General features: G+C 41.1%; 1 non-coding gene across 1 annotated transcript; it reads left to right on the forward strand.

Moving 5' to 3' along the window:
- Positions 1-6,906: 6,906 nt before the first annotated feature.
- Positions 6,907-7,009, forward strand: LOC123232716. Its single transcript, XR_006505237.1, has one exon. It is a non-coding gene; the product is annotated as a U6 spliceosomal RNA (small nuclear RNA).
- Positions 7,010-9,752: the final 2,743 nt, after the last annotated feature.

Genomic DNA, 9,752 nt, shown 5'->3' on the forward strand with positions numbered 1-9,752 from the left:
CCGCCGCCGCCGTTGCTACCAAAACAGTCTGAGGCGGGCGGAGGGAGGAGGGAGGAGGGACCGGCCGAGAGGGGGGAGGGGGACGGGGGCCCGGAGGGGACCTGCCGCGATCGGAACGTGGGAGGGGTACTCCTGAGAGCGAGCTGTGGCGGAAGGATACCACTCCTGACCAGCACGCTCGCGCCCCGACGGTCCGGCAGCCCTTGAAGGGAGATATGTCCCTCCAGAACCCGAAGGCCGCTGACCCTGGAGGAGGAAAGAGCGGGGAGGAGGGTGTTCCCCGAAGCCAGAAAGGGGAGTGGTTCAGGGAGGTCGGGCCGAGGGGATTCTTTGCCGGAAGTCGGAGGGGCTGGACAGGAAGGAGAGCGTGAGGCGCGGCGGCTGCGGCCGGCGCTGGAGCTCGGAGCTGGAGCAGCGCACGTGGGGCTCCCGCGGACCCGGCCGGCGGACAAGTGGGGACCGGTGGGCGTGGCCATGTGGTGCCCCGCCCCTGGGCTCGAGCCCAGCACGCCGCAGAGGGGCTGGGCTCACACCGCTTGACCCGATCCGGAGCTGTATCTCAATTTAGAGGACAACGGGCAGAGGCAGAGATCCCCTCCGTATTTGGGGGGACCGTGGGAGCTTAAGGGTGAGCCCTGATGTAGAACTAGAGACTGAGCCCAACCGTTTTAATTATAGAAACTGAAGTTCTCCGAGAAGGGCGGTCATTTGCCAAGGTCACCGAGAGGGAGAGGGAGTCCTTAGGCCCCGGCTTCCCTCTGTAGGAATGGGAATAATTAATTAGAAGCATTTCCGGATCGCTCATTGATACTCTGGCTGCGTGGGCCCACGGGTCCTGGTCTGGTAGCCCAAGGCAGGCACAGAACCTTGATGCCTGCTCTGTGTCTGGGACTGTGGGAAGCACTGGAGGTTCGAAGAAAGACATCAAGCATCTATTAAGTACCTGCTGTGTCCCAGGGACTGTGAGAAGTACTGAGGGACCAAAGAAAATCTTCAAGCATTTATTTATTAAATCCCTGCTGTGTGCCAGGCACTATTGCTAAGCACTAAAGGTAAAAAGAAAGTCTTTGAGCACTTATTAATCACTCACTGCTGGGGATACAAAGTCATCCACCAAGCATTTATTAAGCATCTACTATGTGCAGTATCCTATTCTAAGCACTGGAATACAAAGAGACTGAATCAGACCGGGTCCTAAAAGTCACAGTCTAATGAGGAAGACATTCAAATAACGGACAAACGAGACATACAACAGGGAAGGCAGTGTGTGTGTGGGGGGGGGGGGGGGAGGGTTAATAAGGAATGACTTCTTACAAAAGGTGAGATTTTAGCTGGGACTTGAAGAAAGCCAGAGAAGCCAGAAAAGGTAAAACTTATCCCTACCCTCAAGAAGCTAATGGCGGAGACAAACATGAAAATGAGTTTTGTTCAGTTGTGTCTGATTCTTCAAGACACTATTTGGGGGAGCAGCTGGGTAGCTCAGTGGATTGAGAGCCAGGCCTAGAGAGGGGAGGTCCTAGGTTCAAATTTGACCTCAGACACTTCCCAGCTGTGTGACCCTGGGCAAGTCACTTGACCCCCATTGCCTAGCCCTTACCACTCTTCTGCCTTGGAACCAATACACAGTATCTACTCTTAGACGGAAGGTAAGGGTTTAAAAAATATTTTTTTTTTAAAAAAGACACTATTTGGGATTTTCTTGACAAAGCTGTTTCCTTCTCCGGCTCATTTTACAGATGAGGAACTGAAGCAAACAGGGTGAAGTGACTTGCTCAGGATCACACAACCAGTAAATATCTGAGGCCAGGTTTGATAAGTGTTCCTGAAGCTAGGCCTGGCACTCTATCCACTATGTCACCCAGCTGTATGACCTAGCTACTAGGTCATATATAACTAGGTACATCAAGGTAAATGTATGTGGAAAATCATCTTAGAGGGAAAGGCATTAGCAGCTTGTTGGGGACAAGAAAGGCCTCTTTAAAAAGGGTGGAATTTGAGTTAAGTCTTGAAGGAAACTGTCATTCCAGACATGAGGAGAACCACTGTAAAGGCATGTAGATGGAGAATGTATTGCCAATCCAGCTTAATCATAGAATGTGTGAAGAGAGTAAAATATAAGATTTGTCTCCCATTAGAATGTAAATTCCCAGAATGGGTGAATGACTTGAATATAAAGAAGGAAACCATAAGCAAATTAGATGAACATAGAATAGTTTACCTGTCAGATCTTTGGAAAAGGAAAGATTTTAAGACCAAGCAAGAGTTGGAAAAAAATTACAAAATGTAAAATAAATGATTGTGATTACGTTAAATTAAAAAGATTTTGTGCAAACAAAATTAGTGCAGTCAAAATTAGCAGGAAATAACAAATTGGGGGAAAAAAATCTTTGTAACAAAAACCTCTGACAAAGGTCTAATTACTCAAATTTATGAGGAGCTAAATCAATTGCACAAAAAAGGGAGCCATTCCCCAATTGATAAATGGGCAAGGGACATGAATAAGCAATTTTCAGATAAAGAAATCAAAACTATCAATAAGCACATGAGAAAGTGTTCTAAATCTCTTATAATTAGAGAAATGCAAATCAAAACAACTCTGAGTTACCACCTCACACCTAGCAGATTAACTAACATGACAACAAAAGCAAATAATAAATGTTGGAGGGGATGTGGCAAAATTGGGACATTAATGCATTACTGGTGGAGTTGTGGATTGATCCAACCATTCTGGATAGCAATTTGGAACTATGCCCAAAAGGCTAAAAGACTGCTTGCCCAATGAGATCATAAGGAAAAAGACTTATACAAAAATATTTATAGCCGCACTCTTTGTGGTGGCAAAAAAATTGGAAAATGAGGGTATGCCCTTCAATTGGGAAATGGCTGAACAAATTGTGGTATCTGTTGGTAATGAAATATTATTGTGCTAAAAGGAATAATGAACTGGAGGAATTCCATGTGAACTGGAAAGACCTCCAGGAATTGATGCAGTGAAAGGAGCAGAACCAGGAGAACATTATATACAGAGACAGATACACTGTGGCACAATCAAATGTAACTGGCTTTGCTACTAGCAGCAATGCAATAATCAGGACATTCTGAGAAAAAACACTTTCCACATCCAGAGAAAGAACTGTGGGAGCAGAAACACAGAAGAAAAACAACTGCTTGATCACATGTAAAACCCAGTGGAATTGGGAGGAGGGGAGGGAAAGAACATGAATCATGTAACCGTGGAAAAATATTCTAAATCAATTAAATAAAATTTTTCAAATCACACACACAAAAAAAGAATGTAAATTCCCTGAAGGCCAGGACCTCTTTATGTTCCTGTCCACAAAACCTTGCATAGTGCCTGGATTATAAAAGGTACTTAATAAATGTTGCTCAATTCAGAATAGTGAACAAGAATTAAGTCTGTTCCTACTTAGAGTCTAGATTGAAGTAATATTCTTGACCTATTCCAGAAGTGAGGACAAGGGTAAGATACAATTTCTCAGTATCTATTAAATGAGCTGCTGAAGGAAGTGGCAAACCACTCTAATATCTTTGCCAAGAAAACTCCAAATGGGATCAAGAAGAGCCCAACACTACTATAATTTACAAATCTACTGATCTTACCCAGTATGTGTGCATAGTTATGTACATGTTGTCTCTCCCATTAGAATGTGAGCTTAAAGCTCAGGGGACATGTATTTTTGTCTTTCTTTGTATGTCCAGGGACTAACATACTGCCTGCAACTCAACAACTTAGCATGTGTTTGTTCACTAACTGATCTACACTGAAGAAAATTGGTTCCACACCAATGCACTCAATAAACATTTATTAAGCACCTTCTATGTGCCAGGCAACATATGTACTAAGGGCTGAAGTCATTACAGTCCCTGCTGTTGTGAGAGAAATGATTTGTAAATACCGTTACTCCTTAAGTTTGAGTGTCATATTCTATTTCCCCTTCACAAAAGCCCTGGGGGTGTGCCTGCCTCATCATTGATCCCCCTAGTCTTGTGACTAGATGCCCCCTCTCAATGTTAATGCAATGTTAATGCTTCCTCTCAAAGTTAATGCAGAGAATGAATGACTTCCCCTCTGGTCAAAGGAAACTGAATTCATCCCAGAATGGAAACTTGATGGACAAGAATATCAGGTTTTCATATGGCATTGGAATCAGATGCTTTAGAATGATAGTCCAAACCCCTCATTTTACAGATTTCTGAGTCTTGTCCATAGAACTAATATTGGAAATAATGACTCATATTTGTAGAACACCTTAGTGCTTGCAAAGCACTTTTTAAAAAACCCTTACCTTCTGTCATAGAATTGATACTAAGTATTGGTTCCAAGGCAGAAGAACAATAAGGGCTAGGCAATGGAGGTTAAGTGACTTGCCCAAGGTCATACAGCTGGGAACTGAGGTCAGATTTGAACCCAGGACCTTGCATCTCTAGGGCTGGCTCTCAGTCCACTGAGCCACCTAGCATGCCATCTAATTACCGACATGAGTTGTTTGTTTTTTGTATGTGTGACATATACTAAGACTTTTGAAGAGATAATTTTACTTTTTCAGGATTGGAATATTTCAGCCTATTGAGGCCATTAGCTAGGCTCATGGGTTTCAGAGTTATAAAGGACCATAGAGATCTTACAATTAAGGATATTATACTATGATGAAAAGAACAATGACCTTAAAATTAGCAGAGGCCTATGTTCAAATCTTAACCCTGATACTTATTGACTATATCCTCAAAAGCAAGTAATTTAATCTTCTTTGCCTCAGTTTCTTAATTTCTAAAATAGAAAGTTATATTTGCACAATTCTCTTACAAGATTATTGTAAGAACACCATGTTGCTCTGTTGTCCCTTCCAAAAACTTACAAGTTTTGAAGTTTGTTCAGCCTTTAGTTAAACCAATTCGTCATGAGGAGTAGGATTTGGAAATAGGAGATAAAAATAGCAGAATCTCCCTCAGTAGAAGTAAAACAAACCAGACTTCACACACACACACACACACACACAAAAGTAAGAACTTTAGACCTTGGCCCCTTTTGAGTTTTACTTTAACTTTGGTAGCCAGCCAGCTTGCATAGTAGTCAATATTCTAGTTGAATTTTAAACTGGAAACATTTCATCTGACTCTTTAATTTAGATGTGCTTTTAGGCTCCAGTGATGACTATATGGTTTTTAATCAGTGGAGGTTCCTCTGTAGCAACGGGAAAACACCTACATTCTCCACTAGTGATCTCCTCTAATGGTCCATTGTTCAAAAATAAAACAAATTTGGAGCATAATTCGGCCAGGTCTTTCCATTTACCAAATTTAGAATAAAGGAAATCAAAAAGTTAACCTGGGAAAAAGTATTTGACTGAATTAAGGTGATCATCAAAGTTCAGTGCTTCAACATAGAGCCTATGTATCTGCAGGCACTTGAAAGTTCAGAAACCTGTTTTATTTCCCATTTATGGAAATTCCAGTGGGGATTGGAAGGGCATCTTAAAATGAACCATAAAAATGAATGTTAGAACTAGAAAGGACCTGAGAGATCATTTAGTCCAAGGCCTTCATTTTACCCATGAGAAAACTGAGAACAGAGAGAAGGGAGGATGAGTTAGAGTTGCCCATTTATCTTATATTTACTTATCAGGGGGAAAACAGCAACATTATATCCTGGTAAGAGTTCTGGAGCTAGAGTCGGAAGAGATTGTGATTGGAATACTGCCCCTGGCTCTCAGTCAGACTTTAAAGAAGCCAAGGTCATCCACTGCATCCCAGGGCCAATCAGTGGTAGTTCTGACTTTTGTCTTGCCACTGGGCTTCCCTGACTGGATGAGAAAGTGAGGCTGACACTTTGTGCAACTCTGCCTCACTTTCAATCAATTAATTCCCAAGTCAAGACACCACTCCTTGATATCAACAAGCCTCTTCCAGGATGAAGGTCGACAGGTCCATTGGATTTGGATTGTGTAACCATGGACAAGTCAATTAAATTCAACCCACATTAAGCACCTACTGTGGGCTAGGTGCTGGGGATACGGACAAAAATAAAGCTGTCCTTCAATTTGAGGCCTCTACACCCCTGAAAGTGGATAAAAAGCATGAACACAGAATAATTTGGGGGAGATGTCACCAACAAATGGGGAAAGGGAGTTAAGAAAAGCCTTTGCTATAGAGTTGCCATCTCTTAGGGATTGATTCAAAGAAGCAAAGCAACCCTACTGAGATGATCTACTGGGACAGACCTGTAACTGCTATGGAAATGTCAACTAGGTAACAGAGAAGCTAAACCACTAGACTTAGGAGTCAGGAAGATTCAAGTTTGAATCCTGGCACAGATACTGTGTGTCCTTGGACAAGGGAGGCTTAACTTCTCTGGATCTCTGTTTCCCCATCTGTAAAATAAGGAAATAATAGCACCCTATCTGCCTGGGTTGTTAGGTGAATCTAATGAAATCATTTATGGCAAGTATTTTGCAAATGATCAAGCTCTAGACAAATGTTGGCTCTTATCACCATTATTATTATGTGGTTAATCCGCACCCCCATCCCAAGTATACTATAAGCTCTTTGAGGACAGGTATTGTCGGGAAAGTTTGTTTTTCTTTCCTCAGTGCCTACCATCTTAAACATTGTAGCAACTTAATACATGTTTGTTGAATTGAATTGCCCAATCATACCTTGTAAATGGCAGAGAAATGACTCCAAGTCAGGTCTTCTTTCTCCCAATCAAGTGTTCAATACACCAGATTAACTAATAATTCAATCTAATTCCAGAGATATTTGTTAAGTATTTATTTTGTCCAGAAGAGTCTGCTAGTCAAAATAAAAAAGCCCTCAAGGAGTTTACATTCTTATTTGTAGAGTTTCTTTAGACGGTAAAGACCATATTAAGAATACAATAAAATGTATTTGCTTCAGCAGCATATATACTAAAATTGGAAGGATACAGAGAAAATTGCCATGGCCCCATGTCAAGGATGACATGCAAATTCATGACAATTCCATATTTTTAAGAGATCACAGATGGGGGAAAGGACCTACTTACACAAAAATATTTTTAGCAACTCTCTTTGTAGTGGCAAAGTACTGGAAACTGAAGGGTTATCCATCCGTTAGGCAATGGCCGAACAAGTTGGGGTATTTGATTGTAATGAAATAGTTGCACCATAAGAAATGATGAACAGGATTAGTTCAGAAAAATCTGGAAGGATTTATATGAACTGATGCAAAGTAAAGTGAGAAGAACAAAGAGAACAGCGCCTATAGTAACAGAAATACTATACATTGATCAACTGGGAAGGACTAAACTATTAAAACAAGGTCCCAAGATAACCCCAACTCCTGATAAAAAATGCACTCTGTGGGGCAGCTGGGTAGCTCAGTGGATGGAGAGCCAGGCCTAGAGATGAGAGGTCCTAGGTTCAAATATGACTTCAGACACTTCCTAGCTGTGTGACCCTGGGCAAGTCACTTGACCCCCATTGCCTATCCTTACCACTCTTCTGCCTTGGAGCCAATACACAGTATTGACTCCAAGATGGAAGGTAAGGGTTTAAAAAAAAAAAAAATTGCAATCCAAAGGGAAAGAAAGAACCAGTGAAATCTGATTGCATGCTATCTTTCACTTTATTTCCTTTGTGAATTTTTTTTTGTATGTGGGAATATGGAAATATATATTGCATGAAAGCACTAGTATAACCTATAACAGACCATTTACCGCCTTGGAAGAGGGTGTGGAGGGAAAGGAGGGAGAGAATCTGAATTGTAATATGTTAGAAAACAATTGTAAAAAATTGTTTCCACATACAACTGAAAAAAAGTTTAAAAAAAAGAATACAGTAAAATATGGTTAATCTCTTGAGACTTAATTAGTTTGATTGTTCATTCCCTTTGTGGGTCAGGATCCCAGAAGGAAAACTTAGAACCAGATTCAAGCTAAACTTAGGGATGGAGAAAAAGTGAAGGGAGAATTGAGAGTGATAGAGTTTCTGCCTTCCTCTGCTGTTCTTCAGCCCTGAAGTTGTCTTATTTCTATATGGGACTGGACCCTACATGCAAATATCACTTATTTAATAGGAGTCTGGACCCTCATTAACATTGAAAAATTTGTTCCATGTGTATTAAACTGGGATCTGGGAGAAAGAAAACTGTCCCTGGAGTTAGAAAACCTGGATTCAAGTTTTTACCTCAGAAAGAAGGATAATAAAATTTTAAATTAAAAGGGACCCTATCTACCGTCTAATCCAACATCTCATTTCATTGAATGGATAAGGAAATAATTTTGATTACTTAAATAATTAAGTATAAGGATAAGGAAATTGAAGTTAATTTGAAGACATACCTAAAGTTACACAGCTAGTAAGTGTGGCAAAAGTAGAATTATTACCAAAGGTTCTTCCAATTTCAAACCCAGTGCTGTAACCATTGCTCCACCCTGCTTCCCTAGCTGGCTCATTAACATAGAGACTTTTTCAAAACAACACTGTGAGATAACTGCTGGGTTACTATTTTCACTTTACAAATTGGGAAATTGAGGCCCAGAAAAAGGGAAGCAAGAGTTTTGAATAACAGCTAGTGAGTGTTGGACCCCAGGATTTGTATCTAAGACTCTCGACTGGGTTCCACCATGGTTCCTCCCTGTTTATAACAGAATCTTAGTATTAGAACAATCTAGCTTAAAGACCATTAAAATCTAACCTATACCTTATAAGTAGCCATCCATCCTCCAGGGAGGGGAAACCCACCACTTCCTGAGGCAGCCCATTCCACTTTGGGAAAACTGTTCTTGGTTAAGAAGTCTTTCCTTACGTGAAACTTCAAGAACTTTCCCTTCACTGCTGCCACCTGAGGCAACCCTTAGAAACAGAAAGGAATAAAATGAATACCAGTTTCTCTGGTCTTTGAACTGGAAAACTTTTGAACCCTAAATGAGAGCCACACCCTTAAACAGAGCAGCCAACTTCAACAAATCCAATTATTATGCAAATGGAAAAATGCTACCTGGTAAAAGCAAGGGAACGTGTTCTTATTGTCTCCCTCTTATCTTATCCCCATTTTTTATTGGTAGATTTACATAGAAAATTGAGGTGGCCTCTGTTCTCCTAAAGAACTCTTTGTTCCTTCCTAGGCTAAGCTCCTTGGAAGCTACAGTGGGTCCACACTTTGTATCTCTCTTTGGCATTTAGCAAAGAGTACTGTATATGCATGAAAAAAAGACTGAATTGAATTGGTAGCTGTTAACTAGCAACTGTAATAGCCAATAGGAAAGAGATTATGCTTGTCTGCTTGGAATCAAGAAGCTTGAGAAAGAAAAAACTATATAGTTGTCATTATTAAAGAATTAGAAATTCTAATAAATACTAATTTATTAAAAGGTGGGATATCTTTTTGAAGAGTGACATTCCAAGGTATCAACATTTCTTGGGGCATCAAAGAGTCTTGGAAAGAACAACATGGAACATGATTGGGCAGCCTATGCACAAGAAATGGGGTAAAAAGACTTCATTAAGAAAGATAGATAGCTAGCACTGTGGATGGAGCACCAGTCTTGAGAGGACCTAGGTTCAAATATGACCTTAGACATTTTCTAGCTGTGTGACCCTGGGCAAGTCACTTAACCCTATTTCCTTAGCCTTTATGAGGAAGGGAGGGAAGGAAGGAAGGGAGGGAGGGAGGGAAGGAGGGAGGGAGAAAGAGAGGGAGAGAGGAAGGAAGGAAGGAAGGAAGGAAGGAAGAAAGGAAGGAAGGAAGGAAGG

This window comes from Gracilinanus agilis, chromosome 1 (genome assembly GCF_016433145.1).
Source record: "Gracilinanus agilis isolate LMUSP501 chromosome 1, AgileGrace, whole genome shotgun sequence".
Lineage (NCBI taxonomy): Eukaryota > Metazoa > Chordata > Mammalia > Didelphimorphia > Didelphidae > Gracilinanus > Gracilinanus agilis.